Source organism: Balaenoptera physalus (genome assembly GCF_965194825.1).
Source record: "Balaenoptera physalus genome assembly, chromosome: 1".
In the NCBI taxonomy this organism is placed as follows: domain Eukaryota; kingdom Metazoa; phylum Chordata; class Mammalia; order Artiodactyla; family Balaenopteridae; genus Balaenoptera; species Balaenoptera physalus.
Window position 1 is genome coordinate 3,233,948 of NC_138882.1, and position 22,109 is coordinate 3,256,056.

The following is a 22,109-nucleotide window of genomic DNA, read 5'->3' on the forward strand; positions in this document are numbered from 1 at the left end:
CTAAAAACATTGTTCTCTGTCTCTTACTACATGTCACCCGCACTTCTGGGGGTATTTTATGTTATTTTTGTTCTTAACCTGTCCTTTCTCAGAGTTCTGGGCCTTCCTTGTTCCCTCTTCTCCCTATCTGGACAGTTTCAATTTTAGAATGATTCACATTCCAATAGGTAATTTGTTATGCATTTCCTATGCCTTCCGGCATCCAAACAGTCGAATAAACATCCACCCTCCCCCTTTTTAAAAACAGAACCCACACAGATGTCCATGTATAATAAAGCCCCACATGCTCAGAGCTGTGGATATTAATAAGGTGGTAATTCCAACCGGTGACAAAGCCGATGCGAGGGGTAAGAGTGGCTTATTTAGTAATGACATCAGAACCTCTTTGTGAAATTGCAGCCTGTGTAATGTACATTTTAAAAGGGTGCGTTAGTCAGTATTGTACAGGGGTCTTGTAAAGTCATCCAAACTTGCTATGAACGCTAATTTGCCATTTGAAGCCACTGGTAGACAGTGGCTCTGCTCTAAACCACTTTTTAGCAATTGTATTTTTTTCCTGATTATATTTTTAATGTACTTTGATGTTTATGCTGATGAGTTTTTTATGTACTTTTGGTGATGTTTCAGTCTTATGTACTCTTCTGACGTCAGAAAAGTACCACTGGTTGTTTGCAGTCTAATTGTGTAATCAGCCTACCACAGGCTTCCATGTATAATAAAGTAATTAATATTGTGCAAGTGTAAAACACTTCTGTTATGAAAGCAGTGTTTGGAAAATGAGAAATTATTTAAAATGGTTACAACATACTAGTTAATTTCCTTTCCCCACTTTCCTCCCTTAAGTCTGCTCTACCAGCTAAAGGGTCACTTATTGTCATTGCAAGGACCTTAGAAAATGTGTTTAATCCTCTTAAATACACTCAGTACTAAAAAGTATGTATTTCTTATTTTGCTAAGTGCGGTAAGTTCTGTTGGGTACAGAGTACAAGCTGTAATCAAAGGATGGAGAGGACCTTTACCACTGTATCTCTTGAGCTGTATGATTTTTCTCCAGTGTTTTGTTTTATACAGGTTTTGAATTTCTTTAACTTTTATTGTGTGTACTGAATACTGCATATGTACTATTCTGATTGTTTGCTCTAGTTTACTACCAATAAAATACCTGTTAATCACAAAATTGAAGAAAGGAGATATCACTTAATATCCAGTCACATTTTTCAGATTTTTCTGTTAACTACATTTCATAAAATATTCATGTCAGTGGTATAACCTGCAGTTTAGGGACTGGAATTGTGTGTGTGTGTGTGTGTGTGTGTGTGCGCGTGTGTGCGTGCGCGTGTGTGTGTTGTGTTTCATGTTTCTAGGTTTATTATATTTGAAAATAGGTTGAATATTTTCTTCAGTTTGAGGCATACTATCTGGAAGAATAGGAATTTAATAGTATGGAAATCAGAACATGTTTTATTGAAATGGGGTTAGCCATCCTAAATATTATTCCAGAGAGATTATTTATTGAGGTTTCATTTTAAATCAGATTCCAGTTTCTTTTGGTTCTAGGTGTATCCTTTTTGACTCAAAAGGTTGTAATAAAATAACAGTATGACAAATGAAAGTGGTCCCGAGCATTCTTAGTAGGGGGAAAAAAAAAGTATTGCTTAATCTAAGTTTAACAGTGTTTCAAAAGGATGTAAGTATAGATATTAGAAGGAGAGAGCCAAGACGTGGAATACTGAAGGTGCAGACAAGGTGTTTGAAACTTAGTAAATATGTTAAGTTTTAAAGATAAAGGGGAAAAATTGTAGGTCTGTGTAAAATCTATGAGAAAATTGTGCTTTGAAATTTAGTGGCTGCAAACGTTGAAAAATCAATAAAAATATCAAAGGGTAGAATAGGTTGAGGCTTTGCCTTTTTCGTATGGGATACTATGTACAGAAGTGATAAATTATTTGTATTCAGCGTAAACATGGATTTCTCTGTAGAGAAGTATCTACTCGTGGTCCCATATGATTAGGAAAAGTAAATTTGTTTTCTCTTTGCCAGGATTATTCCCTAGATGTAGTCATTTTCTTGAACAAGAGTGCTAAGCAGAATCTCACTGATTGTGCATTGAAGTCCAACTCTTGATATCTCTGCACAGACGACTTATTTCTCTGTTCTAGATTAACCCTAACATTAATTTTGTTTATTGACCCCACCCTTTTTTTTTCTTTGTGTGGAATGAATATATATATCTGAATATGATATATCTGAATATATATCTATATATATATCTGAATATGATAATTTTAAAATTAAGGTTTTTACTTCTAAGGTATTAGGGTATGAAGTAGGAAACTATGCTTTGAATTTCTATTTTGCTGCTGTAATTTCAAGATAAGGGCTACCATAATTTAGCAGTTGCCTGTTAGTAATTTGGGAGGTAATCTCATTCAATAATGAAAACAAAAAATGTGAAAAAAAAATCTGTATGGTTTTTAATGTTTTTTAAAAGTTGCAGACAGTTTACAAATATTTCTACCTCAAATTTAGTTTTCTGTATTACACTCATCAGATGAGAGGGGCATAACTTTCTGTACATCCTTGGTATCTCTCATTTTGTAGTTACCTGTCATTAGTAGCATTTAAGCCTGAACTGGGTGACAGTTTGAGCAATATGGCCTCGTGAGGACACACACAGTTCTTAGCTTCCAAATTCATAAGTTCTTGCTGAACTGGAAAACATCCCTCAGAAAAGAATTAGCTTCCGAACTTCAAAGTTATATTTTTAGAGTGAACTGCATCTGAAGGCTATCATTTTCAGAGTTTTATGGTCTTTGTGTGTTCTATGACACATAATGACAGGATTTCCTTTTTGAAGTGCGATGTAAGTAGTGCTCTGGCACCATCCGTGCATCATGTTATACAGGATTACGCAGTAATGGTCCACAAATGTTAAGCGTCCCTCCTGGTATTTGGGAGGAGAGGTCTGGGATGGTTTGCCAATCTGCTTGTACCTTCTATGAGATGATAAAGAGTTTCTGGTAGATTTTGAGCAACAATGTTGTGTTAGTTCCACTTGTTACGTTTTTTTATGTCCTTAATAATTTATTAATTAAAATGAACACTAGCATGAAGACAGCATCTGGTAATTCTGTTGTCTTACCCTTGATCAAAAAAACCTAACAAAAGAAAATCCTCTGTGAGATTACTGTTAGTTTTAGAAGAGACTATTACCGAAAAGAGGGCATGCACTTTTAAAATTATTTCTGCTTTGTTTGTACCTGTTTTGCTTTTTAAAAAAGTCATGACAGTATGTGAGTGTAACTTAAGTAGATTCTATTTAAATTCTTCGCGAACCTTTGGGCCCACTCTAGGGAAGAGCTGCGTTGCCTTTTTACGGTCATGGACTCTTTGGGCAGCTGATGATGGAATGGATGTCTCCCCACCCCCATACATTAGCAGAAATATATTTGCACATGAAAATTAAGAAGCCCATGTATATGCTCGCAAGAACCAGCCCCCCTCAGCCTGATACAAAATTCCTAACCTGTGGACCCCAGGCTGAAAATCCTTGCTTTGGAAGGCTGCCTAAACATTGAACTTTTATTGTACAGATAACTTAGAAAGTCAATACCTAAACTTAAAAAGCATGAAATATTAATTTTTAATATTGAAATTTCTTTATCTGCTATTTAATTAGCGTTCATGGAATACGTTCAGGTTACATAAAGCCATAGAGTTTTATGATAAGCTGGTCAAATAATGAATAGAATTTATAATTCTTGTCAGTTTCTCATCTGATAAGTACCATCGAGATGCTAGACTTGACAATAGTTCACTCTTTTCCATCAACAAAGAAATGTGTTAACAGCGCATAATAACTACAGTCAACTACTGTGGTTCTTCAGTTGCACGGAAGTAGCTTCCCCCATAAGAGTATGGGCCAAAATGAAAGGCCACAGCCTTTTTGTCAAGAAGGAATAATTGTGAGTTCTTAATAACATGAAGCCTATACCTCAGGTAGCCTGAGTAACTAGCTGGGTTGAAATACACTGTGCAAGATAAGCCTTGTAAATAAAGCACGTTTTGTGTTGAAATAGGTATCTCTTGGGAAATGTAGATAAATAGCCAGAGAAAAATGTAATGATTTGGACCTTATACTCCAAAGGAGAAAGTTTGCTCCCTGTTTTGGAGTGGTGGGCAGAGGTTGTGTGTTGAGGGAGAGAGGTGGGGATATCTTAGAATGGAGAAGAAAAGGAATAGGTTTTGAAGAAAAATAGGGAATATAAAATTTAATCCAATATTGGCAGGGGTCCTGGAGAGTTTAAATGATCAGAAAGGTAAAGGAAATCTGTGATTGAAAAACTCAGTTCTTATTTTGTCATTCTTTCAGTTCAGACTTCCTTTGGTTCTTTGGTTTGGTATGAACTTTAGGACTATTGTGGAACAATTAATAAATAACTCTTAACAGACAACTGTGGTGAACTTCTGTTTACATTCCCAACCTAGGAAAAAGATGGCTAATCTTTGTGTTTATATATTATATCTTTAGTAACTCAATCACACAGCTTCCATTGGTTGGTGAGAATTTTAAATAACTCATAAAAATGATTCAAGTCAAAGTTACTGTTTTATGTGATTAAGTGAATATGCACAGAATTTAGGAATTAAAACAAAAGCTCTGAATCTATGTGCCCAACCTACCAAAAAAAAAAGAGAAAGAGAAAGAAAAAAAAGAACGAAATTAACAACTACAGTGTATAAAGGCATACTTGGTTATGACAAAGGAAAAGTGTGATTGTAAAAAGTTGGAAACTCCCTAATTAATTATTTTTTAAGGTTTGCATTGCAAAATGTTTAATTTTAACTTGTGACTGGCTCATCTGTTCTTTCTAGTTTAAAGATCTTGTTTTATAAGCATTGTCTATTGGAAAGTTAAAAGTTTTAGTTGGGAGCTAAAGTTTTAATCTTGATTTTTGGGATGCACATTTTTAAGTCTGAAAGTGACATTTTAGATTTTTTTTTTTTTAAAGAGTGGATTGCAAAATTGAATGACAAGATCAGCAATATAACTGTTTTATGTTTCGTTGTGCATAAACTGGGCTCTTCCTACAAGGGAGCCGAATACAAACATGTGAAAGAGAGCTTCTTCTTTTTGAGAGGATAATGGGTATCCTTGTGGGTCTCTGTGGTAGACGGCCGTGACCCTGAGAGTGGGGACTGGAAAAATCCTTTCTGACGGAGCCGTCTCTTACTTCGTGGCCCAAACAACAAAAGTGCCTGCAAGTGATCACATTAAAAAACTTGATCTTGTACTACTTTCCACTTTTGCTATAAGTAGACCTTCAGTGAACGTCTGAAAATCGGGTTAATGTTAAGGGTTGTGTTGTTTGTAAGGTAAGTTACTGTGAAATTTTATTCCTCTGGATTTGGGAGACAGTCCCGTAGAAGTTACAAACGTTTAGTTTTTTTGTTTGTCTGCTTTTTAATGAACTCCACTAAGATATCATAGGTGTTTCTATACTCAGTCACATTTGGAATAGTAAGCTGTGTATTTTTCTTCTAGGTGTTCATGTTGGTAATTTAGTTGATCTCTTAAAGGTTTAGTGTAGAAAATCTGAAAGCATTAATTACACTCTAACATTTTACACTGCTTAATTTTTAGTAAGGAAAACAATTAGGTTATGACTAGATTTAACATAGTTTGTTCCAGATTTATTTGAATATAAAAAAACCTATAAATGTTGAACATAGTGTAACTTGTTCAAAACAAAGTATTAGAACTGTTGTGACAGATTTGTCTTTGAAAGCGAAGGAAGGACTATTGTGTAAAGGAAAGAAGGAAAAGGGATCTGAGGAGATTAATATTAATGGGTGTGTTTACTCTGGTCATGTCATTAAAGGGCCTTAAAGGTCTGAATGAGATCCGTTTGGAAGACTGGCAATAGTGGTAAACTGATGTGGGTTCCTTTGGGTTACTGCTGGTGAAACACAGGAGTGTATTATGAAGACAAAATTAAACTATGATTTGGGGAAATTTCTAGAGAAGACTGGTAGAATGAGTAAAAAATTACAGCTTTTCACTCTGTTCACTCTGATTTTATTAAACCTCTAAAACAAATGGATATTTGGCAGGAAGAGCAGAGGAATATTAATGAAGGCTACAAGAGTATTTTTGCTGATGCTGCTAGTGTAAAGGACCTATAAAAGGGAGGGCAGGTTGTATACGTGTTTTATTATTTAACAAGAAATGATCACTCGATTATATTCAGTCATCCACCCAACTGAACCAGTATTCCATCTGGAACTAAAATACGAAAACATTTTGAACAGTCTGAAAGTACTGTTTGTTAAAAACGTTCAGTACTGAAATATCAGTTGGAATTTTGGCAACTGAATGTGAGAACAGAAATTAAAAATATTTGTAGAATTGCCTTTCGTGATTCAGTGATTTTGTTTAAAGCCAGGTGTAAATAATTATTTAGATGATCAAATTTATTCTCACTACTTCCCTCCGCCCATGTACTTGCTTTGTAACGAAATATTCAGAACGCAAGTTACTGGGGCTGAATATATTTCTAAAAACAAAAGAATTATATTTTCTGATGAAATACTAGCAAGAACAGATGGTGGGGACATTGCTCAGCAATAAATAAGATAAATGTGTTTAGAGCTATTAAGATTCTGAAGAGAAGGGGAAAAGTTTAGCCTGTCAATAGGAAGCAACCACTGCCTGAACGCAACTTGACTTGGGTTTTGAAAAAACCCATTTCTGATCAGTGTGCCTAGAAAATTGAGCTTCACGGGACAGATAACTATTTTTGAAATTCTTTGTTCACATACGGTTTCTCCCTGTTTTTCAAGAAGACCCACTGCAGACCTTTCAGGGGACCTTCAGGTGTTGGGTGGCACCAGTTCAGGCTTAGAGTAAAATGTGAGTCAAAGATCTTTTTTTGAAGAAAACTGAAAGTTTTCACTTGGTAGAATTACAGTGCATTTCTAGAAATGTCTGTTGGAAGGTGAAAATTAAACACTTTGAAGATATTGAGTGAGTAACACGTGAAATGATTTATCTTTTAAAAATGATCACTATAGGGTATTTGATTACAACAAAGAAATAAAAAACTTAGTTTACACTTTGGAAATGGGTGTCAAAAAATTCTGTGATTCTTTTCTGCCATTTTTTGGATGAAACTGTTAGGTTAGCTAAAGCTTATTAACTTATTAATTTATAAATAATCTAAGTTTTAGTCACTTTTTTCTCTTTTATAAATACAGCATCACTTGATTTCACATTAGGAATAGATTTAAAAAAAGATGTTTTGATAATTGCACTTTCCTGATTTAAAGTTGCCTTTTGTAATAAAACTAAATTGAGTGTTTTACTGTTACCAGCAGCTCTCATGAGCAAACGTACTTTTGTAAGTTGGAAACGGCGATGATCAGTGCTCCTCTTAATCTTGGTCCCAATTACATTGTCATCCACTTCGAAACTGGAGGGAGAGCTGCCTGCTCTTGAACTTGGAGTGTCCCCCCCTCCATTCAGCTACTGGTAATCTCATAATTTTCAGCTGCTCATAGTCTACCGGCTACTAAATTCAGAGGCGATGTGTGTGTGTTGCATTAAGTATTGAGTAATGTTGAGGCAGAATGACTGTGGAAAAGAAAGCTTTTGCTAATCCGTTACTGAGATCAGATAAGTCCGTCATCAGTATTTTGTATTTATTACTTATAGGGTAATCAGGAATTAAGCTTAATATTTTTAAATATTAAACATTTCAGTGTATTACTTCCCAAACAAGACCAAAATGTATATGAACAATCATTGCATTATGAACAAGATGCCATATAAATCTGAGATTATTTAGTACTGGGGTTTGCAGACTCTCCTCCGTGCATCTCCTCAGCCTTCGCAGCAGTACAGAGGTACATGGCGTGAATTTTTCACTGGCAAATAACCCATCTAATTAGTCTTCTTCAGCCCTGATTCTTGTCTTGGGGCAAAGTTGTTTTAGATCCTGACCAAGTGCACTGTCTGGGGCCGGGCGGTGCAAAGTGGACCTGCCACGTGGGCATCACCTGGGAGCATGTTAGACCTGCAGAATCGCAGCCCCACCCACCATGGGCCTGCCCGTCAGAAGCAGCAGCAGAGCCTCCAGGGATGTTACGATTGGAGAAGCGCTGTCCTAAAACTTCTACCATGGCTCCCACACTTCTTCCTTGGCTTTCCTTTGATGAGAAAATCAAAATCCATCTGATTCCTACAGGTCCTTAATTCGAATTTCTCCTGTTTAGTTTTTTTTTTCTCTCTCTCTTTACTTTTTTAAAGAATATTGAGATCTAATTGACATGTAACATTGTATTAGCTTTTGATGTACAACACAGTGATTTGGTATACATGTGTATATATTGCAAAATGATCACCACAGTGAGTTTACTTCTTATACATCCCTCACCACACATTGTTACAGTCACTAGTTTAGTTTTTAAAAATCAATCCACTGAGCAAATACCTGGGTGCCAGGAACTGTTCTGGGTGGTAGAGGTGAAAAGAGGACAAATTAAGTGCCCTGAAGTTCTAGAGGGGGAGCTGGGTGAAGAAATACACCATAGGTTATGGGGTAGAGAACTGCTGGGAAGAATGAAGGGACCAGAAAGCGAGAGTGAGGTGTGTGCTTTCCGGAGGGAAGGCCTGGAAGGGGTGACGTTCGAACCAATTCCCCAGGGAGGCGGGAGATGACCCTGGGGAAGAGACCTAGGGCGCTGCTGTTGAGCCATGAGTATAAAAAAGGATCATGGTGGTGCGTACACTGGTGTGCCAGTCCACAGGTCCCCTGTGTGCCAGAGGTGGGAGTGTTTTCACGTCACCGGTGATGAACAGAGCCCCGGGGGAGGGTTACACCTTTGGGAGAAGTGGTGAAACCCCTCGTGGGTCTAAGTCTTGGGGGTTTGTTTTGCTTTTAACTCTAATACCATACTATGTCAGATGTTAACGTGTTGGCTCCACAGTGAATAGAAGTAAAGTTACTTCATCTTCCTGGACCTGAATTTCCTCGTCTGTGAAGCAGTGCATGCAGCACCCACTCCAGGGGCTGGGGCTTGTGACCGTTCTTTAACCTGCCAGGCAGCGCACGTGCTCCGTCACACCGGAGGAAAGATGGAAAAAGTGGTTCTCAACCGGGAGCAGTTCTGCCCTCCAGGGGACGATGGGTAATTTCTGGTGACAGTTTTGGCGGTCACAGCTTGGAACAAGGCTGTCTGCCACTGGCGTCTAATGGGGAGAGACCAGGGATGTTGCTAGACAGTCCCCTACAGCAAAGGATTACCCAGCACAGAATATGTCCCCCGTGCTGTCGGGGGGAAGCGGATCCAAATGGCGTCACTATTGGGGTGATTTGGGAACAGATGGTGGGAGCTTCCGGAATACCTCCATGACCTGACCAATCGCTATTTAAGAGGTGAGTCCAGGGCTTAGTGTGATTAAAGATGGGGCGATTTTTAGCAAGAAGCTTTCCTAAAAAACCTCCTTGGGCCTACCTGATTCAATTATTTAATTTTTTTTAAAATTTATTTTATTTTTTTTATTTTTATTTTTGGCTGAGCTGGGTCTTTGTTGCTGCACATGGGCTTTCTCTAGTTGCGGCGAGTGGGCGCCACTCTTCGTTGTGGTGCAGGGGCCTCTCATTGCAGTGGCCTCTCCAGTTGCAGAGCACGGGCTCTAGGCGCACAGGCTCAGTAGTTGTGGCTTGCGGGCTCCAGAGAGCAGGCTCAGTAGCTGTGGCACATGGGCTCAGTCGCTCCGTGGCATGTGGGATCTTCCCAGAACAGGGCTCGAACCCGTGTCTCCCGTGTCGGCAGGCGGATTCTTAACCACTGCGCCACCAGGGAAGCCCCAATGATTTAATTTTTAAGCTGGTTTTATTTTATTTTCTCTCTTTTATTTTGGCCATGCCGCTTGGCATGCGGGATCTTAGTTTCCCAACCAGGGGTAGAACCTGTGCCCCCTGCAGTGGAAGCACAGAGTCTTAACCACCGGACCGCCAGGGAAGTCCCTAAGCTTGTTTAAAGCCAATTACCCTTTTATTTCTGATCATTGTTTTATCTGACAGTGATATTAGTTAATTGAAGGAACTTACTGCTTCTTAAAGTTTAAATTAAAATCACCGATGGAGAGCTTCCCTAGTGGTGCAGTGGTTAAGAATCCGCCTGCCAATGCAGGGGACACGGGTTCGATCCCTGGTCCAGGAAGATCCCACATGCTGCGGAGCAGCTAAGCCCGTGCGCCACAACTACTGAGCCTGCGCTCTAGAGCCTGTGAGCCACAACTACTGAGCCATCGTGCTGCAACTACTGAAGCCTAGTGCCTAGAGCCCGTGCTCCGCAACAAGAGAAGCCACCGCAATGAGAAGCCCGCGCATCACAATGAAGAGTAGACCCCACTCGCTGCAACTAGAGAAAGCCCGCGCGCAGCAACGAAGACCCAGCGCAGCCAAAAATAAATTTAAAAATAAATTTATATAAAAAAGAATGAATGACAAAAAAATCACTGATGGAATATTAGAGGCATCTGGAGATTTGACTGAAAGTGCTAATGATTCTGGTGTATTCTAGATAGTTTCTGGCTCATTGTGATGGTAGATTTAGGATTATTATGTGGTATTTAGAGTTTGAGATCAGCCTAATTTCTTTAGTGAGAATAAATCTATTTGTAGTTAACTAAAAGTTCTTATTATATTAATTTCTTATTTATATTTTTTTATTTAAAAAAATTTTTTTTTAAATTAATTTTTGGCTGCGTTGGGTCTTCGTTGCTGTGCGCAGGGTTTCTCTTCTTGTGGAGCGGGGGCTACTCTTCGTTGCGGTGCTCGGGCTTCTCATTGCAGTGGCTTCTCTTGTTGTGGAGCATGGGCTCTAGGCGCGCAGGCTTCAGTAGTTGTGGCACACGGGCTCAGTAGTTGTGGCTCGCGGGCTCTAGAGCGCAGGCTCAGTAGTTGTGGCGCAGGGACTTAGTTGCTCCACGGCATGTGGGATCTTCCCGGACCAGGGCTCAAACCCTTGTCCCCTGCATTGGCAGGCGGATTCTTAACCACTGCGCCACCAGGGAAGCCCTCATGTTTATATTTAAAACATCAAAACAGTGAAGGAAGAGATACCTAATCTCTCTTTTATTCCAAGACTCTCTTTTCTTTAAAAAAGTAATCTCCCTTAAAGACAAGTCTTATGTTGTATGTGTTATCTGATAATGCCTTTGTGTGGCCTCCAGTTGGGGCTGAGGAATCGAGTAGCAGTTACTGCTTCAGGTCAGCAGCAGCTACGGATGCAGATGGAGGAGGGAGGAGGCCGGTTATCTCAGTAGGAGAAGCGGTTTACACGTGACTTGCAGTGCTGGACCATCGGTCAGAATGTCTGTTTTTGGAGCTGCATAAACCCGAGGGCGCCTGATTGTCGTGTGCCCTGTCACAGTGGGATCGTATGTGCTGACACCCCAAGCACACGTCCTGAAGAACCCGGTTCATGCAGTTCCACTGGCTTTTGTGGTGGTTGGGTGTTATCATTTATTGAACATCTACTTTGTGCGAAATCTGGCATACTTTGCCTCATTTAATTCTCCTGACAAGCCTGGAAGGCAGGATAATAATAATAATCTCATTTTACAGGTGAACAGATCGGGCTAGGACCCTTCCACCAGAGAAACACCAGGAATGGCGGACCAGGAATGAGAGTGTGGCTCAGATCAGACCCCTTCCACCTTCCACAGAGCTCAACGCCCAGCCTGGCGCTGAGTTTCAGGGTAATGGACAGAAAGAGATCGAGCCCAGGGATCCAGAGACTTGAGTTCTCAAAGCAGCTCCTGGCTCCAGGGCTTTTGACCTACTGTTAAACCGTTCTAGATTACTTCTTCCCATAAATATAAAAATAGGTGCCTGCTTGGGTCTCAGGAGTGCTGTGACTGTCATAGCGGGGACAGGAAATTGCTCTGTGACAGGTAGGGCCTGTGGCCTTACTTAGAGGAGGTTGACGGCAGAACTGGGCTGGCTGGATGTATAGGAGTGAAGCGTTTCTATCTTTACCCGTTCTTTTTTGCAGACTGTCCATGTCCTATTTGTGATTCCCCAGTTAGGTGGTGTTGCTGCTGTGCTCAGCTATTGGTTTGCAATTTTCAGTGTGTACAGTGTATAGTGCTAATATTTGCAGTTTGTACACTGGGGAAGGTTTTTTGAGGAAAGCAAATTTTATAACATGAAAAAGTAAATTGTTCTCTGTCTCTGATGTTCAGATTATTTTTGTAGTTTCCATTGGCGTGATGAATATAAAGGAAATTTAGTATAAATATCACCACCTTCCTCATTTTGTTTCCCCAAAATGTAACAATTTATAGAAACACTTGACTCTTCTTGTTATCCTGTCACAGCATTCTTACTTAATAAATATGAATAAGTAGATAAAAGGAAATATAATTTGCTCAGAAATGGGAATTGTATAATGATATCAGGGTTGTGTTTTTAAAATTTATTTTTTTATTTATTTTATTATTTATTTTTGGCTGCATTGGGTCTTCGTTGCTGCGCGCGGGCTTTTTCTAGTTGCGGCGAGCGGGGGCTACTCTTTGTTGCGGTGTGCAGGCTTCTCATCGCGGTGGCTTGTCGCGGAGCACAGGCTCTAGGTGCGTGGGCTTCAGTATTTGTGACACATGGGCTCAGTAGTTGTGGCGCACGGGCTTAGTTGCTCTGTGGCATGTGGGATCTTCCAGGACCAGTGCTCAAACCCGTGTCCCCCGCACTGGCAGGCGGATTCTTAACCACTGCACCACCAGGGAAGTCCTGAGGGTTGTTTATATACCATGCAGTTTAATTTGTTTTGTTTTCAGAATAACTAATTTAGAGAAAAAATAGTAAATGATATATTCAAGAGTAAAAGCTCTAGTGTTTATACAGATTAACTATTTTTTGAATTATAGTCTATTGAGGAATCTTTTCTGAAGCTGTTTAATTTAGAACTTGTTTAGAGGATGAACTGAGAAATTGAAGATAATTTGAGAATAGTTTGAAATTTTTTAAAAACAAAAATGTGACGTGGTTTTCTACTGCATGTGTTTATAATCTGATGACTGGTTTTTCTGGGACGTCTCACTATGTAGACAGTTGGCCCGTTTAATCTTTCCCCAAAAATAGGTAGAAAGGAAAACAAAATTTGTTTTGTATTTGGGATCTGACTTCAATATTCTAAGTAGGTGGATGTGAAGCATAAAACACCTAATTTAGGAGAATATAGACACTTCTAAATGCAAACCAGTATTTTGTTATTATCTCATTAAGAGGCAGCTCATTTTAAGGATTTAACTTGACTAGTACACTTTGGGATTTTTAGCAAAACAAATTGCTTAAGATACCCGTATAAGAGGAATAATAGTATCATAGTTATGTGTAACAGATTTGCTTCACTGTTGAGACTTCACATTTTAACATGCTGATATACACTAATCAGTCTTTTCTAGCAGATTTAATGCCATAAACTTTTAAAAAGGTGATTTTTGGTGTTAGCTTTTTAAATACAAATTTGCCAAAAAAGAATAAATACATGAGCATTTCTAACAGTCCAAGTTTCAGATATTCTGTGCTATTGAATAGATCCTAACATCAGCCAGGTATGTTGCAGATTTATGCCACTGGTCGCAGGGGAGATCAAAAGAGTGGATCAATGTAAAATCAATCCCTGCTGGTGGTAAGCCAATTTTACATCACTTTCCTAGTGGGACGATGTTTCCTTTGCATACAAACAGTAACAAACTAGGTAAGTTTAGCGTAAGCTGTAATGTAATGATTTCACTTTTCAACTCAAAAATCACTCCACTTTTAGTAGTTCAGTTTTAAAAATATGACAGTATTACTGCATGCCAGGCGCGACTAGCTGCTGACGGTGAAGCTCAGAACGAGACGTGGTCCTCGTCTTGACCTTCATTAAGGTCTAGTGGCAGAGAAGGGCCGAGGCAGGGAGTAATGAGAGGGAAGTGGGCGTCCTGCAGGTCCTGTAGTTGGGCATTCACCCCAGGGGCGGGGTCTTGGGACGGGAGAGCTGAGAAGGAGCTGGGCAGGCCTGAGGATGGCCGTGACCGCAGAGCAGGTGGTACCCCCGGACAGACAGCAGGGCGGGGCCGCAGTGGGGAGGGAGTGTCGGACAGAGGGGATGGGACGGGGGTGCGGTGGTGGGAGGAAGAAGGCTGGGGGCTGGAGAGCAGCGGGGGTGGGGTGAGATGAGGAGGAGGTCGAAGTCCAGCGGGGTTTAGTCCAGAGGCCGAGCAGTTCCGGGCCTCAGCGGTCTGGGTGCAGCTGTGGGGATGGGCCGGACTGGTGCAGAGGGGTCGTCGGGAACACGAGGGGCGAGGGGATGGGTGGCAGGCCACTTGGGTCTGGAAGGTTTCCAGGAAGATGGCAGGACTTGGTGAGGAGGGGCGCCATCTCCAAAGCGTTCCTCTTAGGACCTGGGAGGTGGTGAAGAGATGCCCACCAAGAGACGTGTGGGCAGGGATGGAGCCAGTGCCCTGAGGCCCAAAAGAGTCTTACAGGAGGGGAGAGCTTTCAGGAAGTTTTTAGAAAGGAGGTGAGTGGGATGGGGAGGACACGACCCCACCCAGCTCCAAGCCCCGGCGCTCCCGAATTCTCCCCATTTCAGCAGGTGGACAGATTGCACTGAGTATATTCTCTGTCAGCCCCCCGACCCGGTTTGAGCCACCCTGGTCTCTCCATCAGACTCTCTTAACTTCCTTACCCTACTCCCTTTGTCATTTTTGCCCCTGCACAATCCGTTTCCTCTGGATAAAATCCAAACTTCCGGCGAGACCCTGCCCAGCCACGCGGCGGTCACCTTTCTCAGATTCTGTCCCACGGGCTTCCCCTCTGGTCCCTGCAGGAGGCGGGCGTAGGGCCGAGCCGGACCCCGAACTGGTCCCTCCATCACCGCCTCATGGTGCTGCACGCGGCTGGGCCCTTGGAAGGCGCTCCCTGAATATTTGTTACGCGAGTGAAGGGCCGCCTCCCCTCGAGAGGCTGTGGGGAGACAGGTGGAAGGGAACAGGAGGTTGGGGGTAGCAGAGTTTAATCTGGGATGTGAGTTGGCGGGGTTACAAAGGCAGGCTTTGAAGGGAGCAGTCTGGCGAGGAGAGTGGGAATGCAGAGAGCTTGGGGTTTGTGGTGTAACAGGCTGTGTAATCACGGTGTCACAGGAAAACTCGTGTCAACAAATGGACCAGGACTCAGTGTGGCCAAGCTGCGAACACTTCACTTGACTTCAGGCAACTCAAAACTTCAGGGTTAGGGCTTGGATTAGGGCATGACTATGGAGTCCTGCCCCACGTTAGTTTTTCATACTTTGCAGGAATACCTGATTTGGGGATTTAATTTTGATCCTGAGTGGGGAAGAACAGTTTGTTGTTGGTTTCATTGTTTCTCCATTGCATTAGAAGAGAAGCTTTCAAACTTTGCCTGTGACCCCACAGTCAAAAATGCATTTTAGGGACCTCCCTGGTGGTCCAGTGGTTAGGACACGGCACTTCCAACGCCGGGAGTGCGCAGGTTCCATCCCTGGTTGGGGAACGACGATCCCTGCGTGCCACGTGGTGTAGCAAAAAAATAAAATTAAATTAAAAAAAAATGCATTTTACATCACCTATGATACAAATCGTGTAATAGATACAAAGTTTTCACATAAAATATCTTTGTTGGGACTTCCCTGGTGGTGCAGTGGTTAAGACTCCACGCTCCCAATGCAGGGGGCCCGGGTTCAATCCCCCGTCAGGGACCTAGATCCCACATGCATGCTGCAACTAAGAGTTCACATGCCACAACTAAGGAGCCCGCCAGCCGCAACTAAGGAGCCCGCCTGCCACAACTAAGACCCAGCACAACCAAATAAATAAATAAATAAATTAGTCTCATTCTTCAAAAAAAAAAAAAATCTTTGTTATTGCCCTCTGATATATTTCATTCGATTTCATCTTTTAAAAAGTGCTGAAAGGGACCCACTAAAAACCAATCTATAACTTGAAAAACACTGTTCTAGAAAGTGAAGAGTGTCCCTTCCCCTGAATGATGGAGTAGCTTACACGCCTGTCTTGATTTTGTCCCCTTAGGGGGAATGAGGGAGAGAGATGGAAAGGGAGGAAAATGGGCTTCTGTTTGTGACTCTAGGTTTTACATCAATATTTAGGTCAGGTTCTGAGTATTTCTGAATGAATAAACACATAACTCGAAAGGCCCCATCCCATCCCTTTTTCCTTGCTCTATTTCCAAATGTCTGTTGCACAGGGCAATGAAATGGAGAACAAGTGACTAATTCTTTTCCTTTTATCCACATTCTGTCACTCTTAATTGTTTTTATTCGAGGGAAAAATCTTTTATTGCCAAACGTGCCATAGGTATGCCTTAATTGCAAAGTTACTATGCTGTTAAAAGCTCATATAAATCATCCTAAAGAAAGGTAAATTTTAAACACTTTCATGAAGCCTCCAGAAATTATGGGACAACATTTAGAAGAAAACATATTTTAAGTTACAGCCCTTTAGGTGAACAAAGTCCATTAACAGTATAAGCCAAGATGCTGAAGATAAAACTCCAGAAGGTAAGGAGGACTTGGTAGCATTTTTACTTTACTGAAAGAAAGTTCAATGACTGCATATATTTTTATGTTTCTTTTGTTTTTTTCTGATTATCAAGACTATGATGTTTATTGCTAAGAAGCTGGAAGATACGAAAAAAAGAAAAAGTATTCAACACTTAGAAAACCATGTAATTAACATTTTGTTGTATTTCCTTTCAGTTTTCCCTATGCACGTATCATTTTTGTCCTTTTTATGATATTTCTATGTAATTAAAAAAATCTAGTTTGTTGCTTCCCTGTTACTGGTTGTTGGTAATTTTTCACTGCTGTGATGATGAAATATATAAAGCTCTGAATGCCTTTGTGTATAATTCTTTGTACCTGTCTCTGATAACTTTACTACGATTAAGTCTGTAAGCAGAATATAGGTTAAAGAGTTTGAATATTCTCAAGGCTTTGATACTGCTAAATTCACTGCCAGAAATGTATGCATGTGTGCTCACTCAGCTACAGTGTATGAAAGTGCCCAGATGACGCCCACTCTTTTTTTTAAAAAATTTATTTATTTTTGGCTGCATTGGGTCTTTGTTGCTGCCCGCAGGCTTTCTCTAGTTGCGGCCAGTGGGGGCTACTCTTCAATGCGGTGCACGGGCTTCTCATTGCGGCGGCCTCTCTTGTTGCGGAGCACGGGCTCCAGGCGCGTGGGCTTCAGTAGTTGTGGCACACGGGCTCAGTAGTTGTGGTGCACAGGTTTAGTTGCTCCGCGGCATGTGGGATCTTCTGGGACCAGGGCTCAAACCCGTGTCCCTGCATTGGCAGGCGGATTCTTAACCACTGCGCCTCCAAGGAAGCCCCATGTTGCCCACTCTTGCCAACTCCAGATGGTTCTAAGAAATGTTGCCATTTATATAGAGGGGAAATGCAGTCGTTTTACTTTGCATTTTTGTGATTATTTCAAAGGTTGTTTTCTTAATGTTCATTGGCTGTTTTTCTTTTGTTAATGGATATTGCCTATGTTTTGATTTAAGACATCACGTAAGTTAAATACACCGTTAATGTAGCCTCCCTTTGAAATGGACTAAACTTTCCTATACTGCCAGTTGGTAGTTTAAGTACAACTTTGCTGGAGGGCAGTTTATGTCAAAAGCCTTAAAATATTCATAGAGCATTTGAGCTCCCAGTTACAATTCTAGGGGTGTTTTCTATGGGAATATTGTGGATGTGTACCAAGATGAACAATGATGTTCATTCCAGCACTGTTTATAAGTGAAAAATGGAAACATTCTAGATGTCCAGACAAGCTGACTAACCCATTCTATTTCTAGAGTGCAATCATTAAAAGTGATTTTATGGGGAGTTCCCTGGCAGTCCAATGGTTAGGACTCGGCACTTTCACTGCTGTGGCCCAGGTTCAATCCCTGGCATGGCACGACCAAAAAAAACTAAGGGAATTTGTAAAAATGGAAAGGTGCTTAATATTGATTGTAAAATATAGGATGACTTCTATTTTCTTTTTATAAGAATAAATGCATAGGGAAAAGTCTAGAATGGTTAACAATGTGTTATGTCTGGGTGATGGGGTTGTGGGTGGTTTTTTCCCCTAAGTCTTTGCTTATCTGTGTATTCTAATTTGTCTACAGTGATACACATATGTGTAAAAATTAAAGCTCTGCAAAAGACAAAAATGAGGTGGCCTAAATTTCATAAAGTGTCAGTGTTATCCGAAACAAAAAGCACACTTGACACAGAGTTATACAGTATATTGATACATGATTGCTTTAGTTGGAATATTATTATGTGTTTTAAAATAAGCTAATGCAAAGTGTCTTTAAACTTACTCTCATCATTTAATTGAAATACTATTTGCTCCATCTTGAATTAATGTGAAATATAAATTCATCTTCATGATTTTCGGTAGATCTTTGTTAAAATGCTAACATGACAACTTCTGGCCCTACTCTGACTTGCGTTGTCAGTCGGCCGAGATGCTGCCTTTCCCGTGCAGAGAAGACGCCTTAATCCAGTGTCCTTAGGATGTGTTCAGAGTTTTTCTAAAGTCTAGAATGGTTCTAGGATACTTCTGTGTTTGGCAAATAAATCCTATACCTTTTTGAAGGAAAATTAATTATAAAGAGAGACTGAACCGGGTTTTCTCTCTCTCTCTTTTTTTTTTTTTTTTACAATTTTTAAAAAACTTTTAATTTTATATTGGAATATGGTTGATTAACAATGTTGTGAGGACTTCCCTGGCAGTGCAGTGGTTAAGAATCCACCTGCCAATTCAGGGGACACGGGTTCGAGCCCTGGTCCGGAAGATCCCACATGCCGCGGAGCAACTAAGCCCATGCGCCACAACTACTGAGCCCATGTGCCACAACTACTGAAGCCCACGCGCCTAGAGCCAGTGCTCCGCAACAAGAGAAGCTACCGCAATGAGAAGCCCATGCACCGCAATGAAGAGTAGCCCCTGCTCACCGCAACTAGAGAAAGCCCGCGTGCAGCAACGAAGACCCAACGGAGCCAAAAATAAATAAATAAATAAAAAATTTTAAAAAAGCAACAATGTTGTGATAGTTTGAGGTGTACAGCAAAGTAATTGAGTTATACATATACATGGTTCTATTCTTTTTCAAATTCTTTTCCCATTTAGGTTGCTGCATGATATTGAGTGGGTTTCTCTTTAACCACATGAATATTAAGGACTGTGACGGAAACTCATTCTAGTTGTTTATAACCTGTGTATTTATTTAACAGAGGTGATCTGTTACATTCTTTAACACTCCCGGCTGTACTCTTGTCCTCCGCGGTGAGCAGCCCATCTGGAGTTTTGCTCTAGTTTTTGTCATCGCTGGAGCTGCGGCATCCCATTTCTTTCTCCCTCGCGCAGCTATTAGCATCCGCTAGTTACCAAGAGCCACGTGGGTAGCGCGAATGTGGAGACTGCAGCGTGGCTGGAGACAGGGGGCCCCGAACCTGGTGATGAGTGACTGGGCAGGGTTGTCCATGGAGTTGAGAAAAGTGTGGAGCCTGCTTACGTTATGTCCTGAAGACTGCTTCGGTAGGAACCGTTCTATGAAATCTCAGTGCACTATTGTAAAGATGGCTTGTGCTGAACTCCACTACCGACCAACTTCTAGTAACTAGAAGCCACAAACAAATTGTGAGGCAATTGAATAAAGCTTTTTGTTTGTTGTGTAGCCTCTTCTTTGTTGGGCTTTCTTTTCCGCTCTCCCTTAGTTCAGATTCCCTGGTGACCCTGCAGAGCTGCACGTGGTAAGGTTTGCAGAAGGACCCCTGCTGCTTCCCCCAGGATGTGTGGTTTGGTCTTTTTTTTGTTTTTAATATTTATTGTTTGGTTGCGCCGGGTCTTAGTTGCGGCAGGCAGGCTCCTTGGTTGTGGCATGTGTACTCTTAGTTGCGACGTGCGTGTGGGATCTAGGTCCCTGCCCAGGGCTCGAACCTGGGCCCCCTGCATTGGGAGCACGGAGTCTTATCCACTGCGCCACCAGGGAAGCCCCTGGTTTGGTCTTTTCATTCTGTGATTCCCTCCCTCCATCTCCTTGAAAGAGGGCTACTCCTGATTGGCACCACGGCTGTTTCTCACTTTATTTCTTCCTATTAAATTTGTATAATATCCTCATATAGAGATTGGTCCTTTAGGGAACAGAAAAATATAAGACGTTCAACAAAGAGCGTGGCCATGTGTCAGGGTGCTGGGCTGTGCGGGACACACCTTATCAAGTGGAGCGTGGCTAGAATGGCTGGACCTCAGAGAGGGGTTAGGATCTGAACCCGACCTTCCCTGAGAGGCTCACCTCTTCTGTTACCTTCCTTCCGTGATATGGGTCCTGACCAAGAGATCTGTCAAATAACAGGTAGGTCAGTACGTTCAGATTCCCTGAGTGGAAAAGAAAGAATTTTGCCCAACTTACACGTATGTAGTGAGTTCAGACTTTGTTCAGTGCTCTTAGCATGGATGCAGCAGAGCCGGTGGACAAGTGGTGCGTAGTGCCTGCCTGGCACTGTTTGAGACCCTTCGGGGGCAGTGATGAACAGAACAGGTAATGTCCCGGCCATCAGGGTGGATAGCCAGCATCTTTAAGCTGTTTCCTGAACAGAACGTGTATTTATTTATTTATTTATGGCCTCGCCGCATGGCTTAGGGGATCTTAATACCCCGCCCAGGGATTGAACCCGGGCACTGGCAGTGAAAGGCGCTGAGTCTTAACCACTGGACCACCAGGGAATTCCCTTCTAGAATGTGTATTTAGATAGTTTCATGCATCATTACTCCAAAATGGTGCTAAGGAAACCTAAGCTATTTTGGGGGCACATCTCTTAAGCTGTCTCAGGGGACCAGGACTTCCCATAAACTCCTAGGCTGGATGGACCAGTTCCTGGTATGACTTCTTTCCTGTTTCTCCACTGCTTTTCTTGACATAAACAAAAACCATACTATTTTCACATTCATTCTGCGTTTCGCGGAACACCCAGATTACTCATGCTTCTTTCTGAGAACAGAGTGAAATCTGGGTGGAAATGTACGTAAGCAAGATGTGAACATGTTCATATTCTTTGACTTGGTAATCCCAGTCCAAGTATTTTTTTTTAGAATCTAGTCAGATGTATCTGTGGTGTTATTTTTGATGGTCTCCCCTACACAAGAGATATGTCCCACAGAAGGAGCATTAAAAAAAAATATATGGAATTTTATCAGATGGAATGTTTACCACTGAAAATTATAAATGTGAAGTGTCTGGCAACATGGAAATAAATAAAGCAAAAAGGACAAAACCCCAAATAGCATGTATACTATGAATGCAATTTAAGATTATGTTTGTGTACGAATCAGGAATGATGTACTTGGTTTGGTGCAATGGCAGTATTATGCCATTTATACTTTTTTTCTTCTTTTATACTGATTTCCATTCATGTTGCTATAATGTCTGTGCAAAAGTAAAACAGAGCCAGATGAGTTCATACCCCTATGCTATACCTAATTTAGGAATGATTATTGTTGTAGGCAAAAATCTTATCTATTATATCAAACCCAGTATATGGAGAAGGTGATGAAAGCAAAAGAAACAGCTGAAAGTGAATGTTCAATCTTCTTAATTTTTAGCTAGACTTTGAACTACCATGGTGATACCATGAAACATCAGTGGGTACCGTGTCTGAATGTATCGCGAGGAGGTTGATCTGGGGTGCGTTCATCTAGGTTGTTGTGTCCCACATTCGACGAATTGTGTGGATCGTATCAATACAATCTTCTATCCCCAAGATGACTCAAAGTAGACTCAGACCATGAACCTAAGACACCCAAGGAACCTGACCATATTGTAAAATCAATCAATAATTCAGGGAACACAAAGTGAATGCACTGCAAGTAGTGACGCTAGAATTGAACCAGCAGTAAAGTTAGAGACGGTCTAAATTCAATTTCATACCTCTGATCAGAAAATGTCCCATTAAGTAACGTCTTTTCCTGAGAATCCAGATATAATGAAAAACTAGAGTATCCTAAAGTTACTAGGTTA

The 22,109-nt window shown here is 41.2% G+C and overlaps 1 long non-coding RNA gene across 1 annotated transcript in view; it reads left to right on the forward strand.

Moving 5' to 3' along the window:
* The window catches only part of LOC309643324, a 39,382-nt gene extending 19,613 nt beyond the window's left edge, over nt 1-19,769 (forward strand). The window contains exon 2 of the long non-coding RNA XR_014253686.1: nt 18,978-19,769. This is a non-coding gene — a long non-coding RNA (uncharacterized lncRNA). The remainder of the gene's footprint in view (nt 1-18,977) is intronic.
* The last annotated feature ends 2,340 nt before the right edge of the window (nt 19,770-22,109 follow it).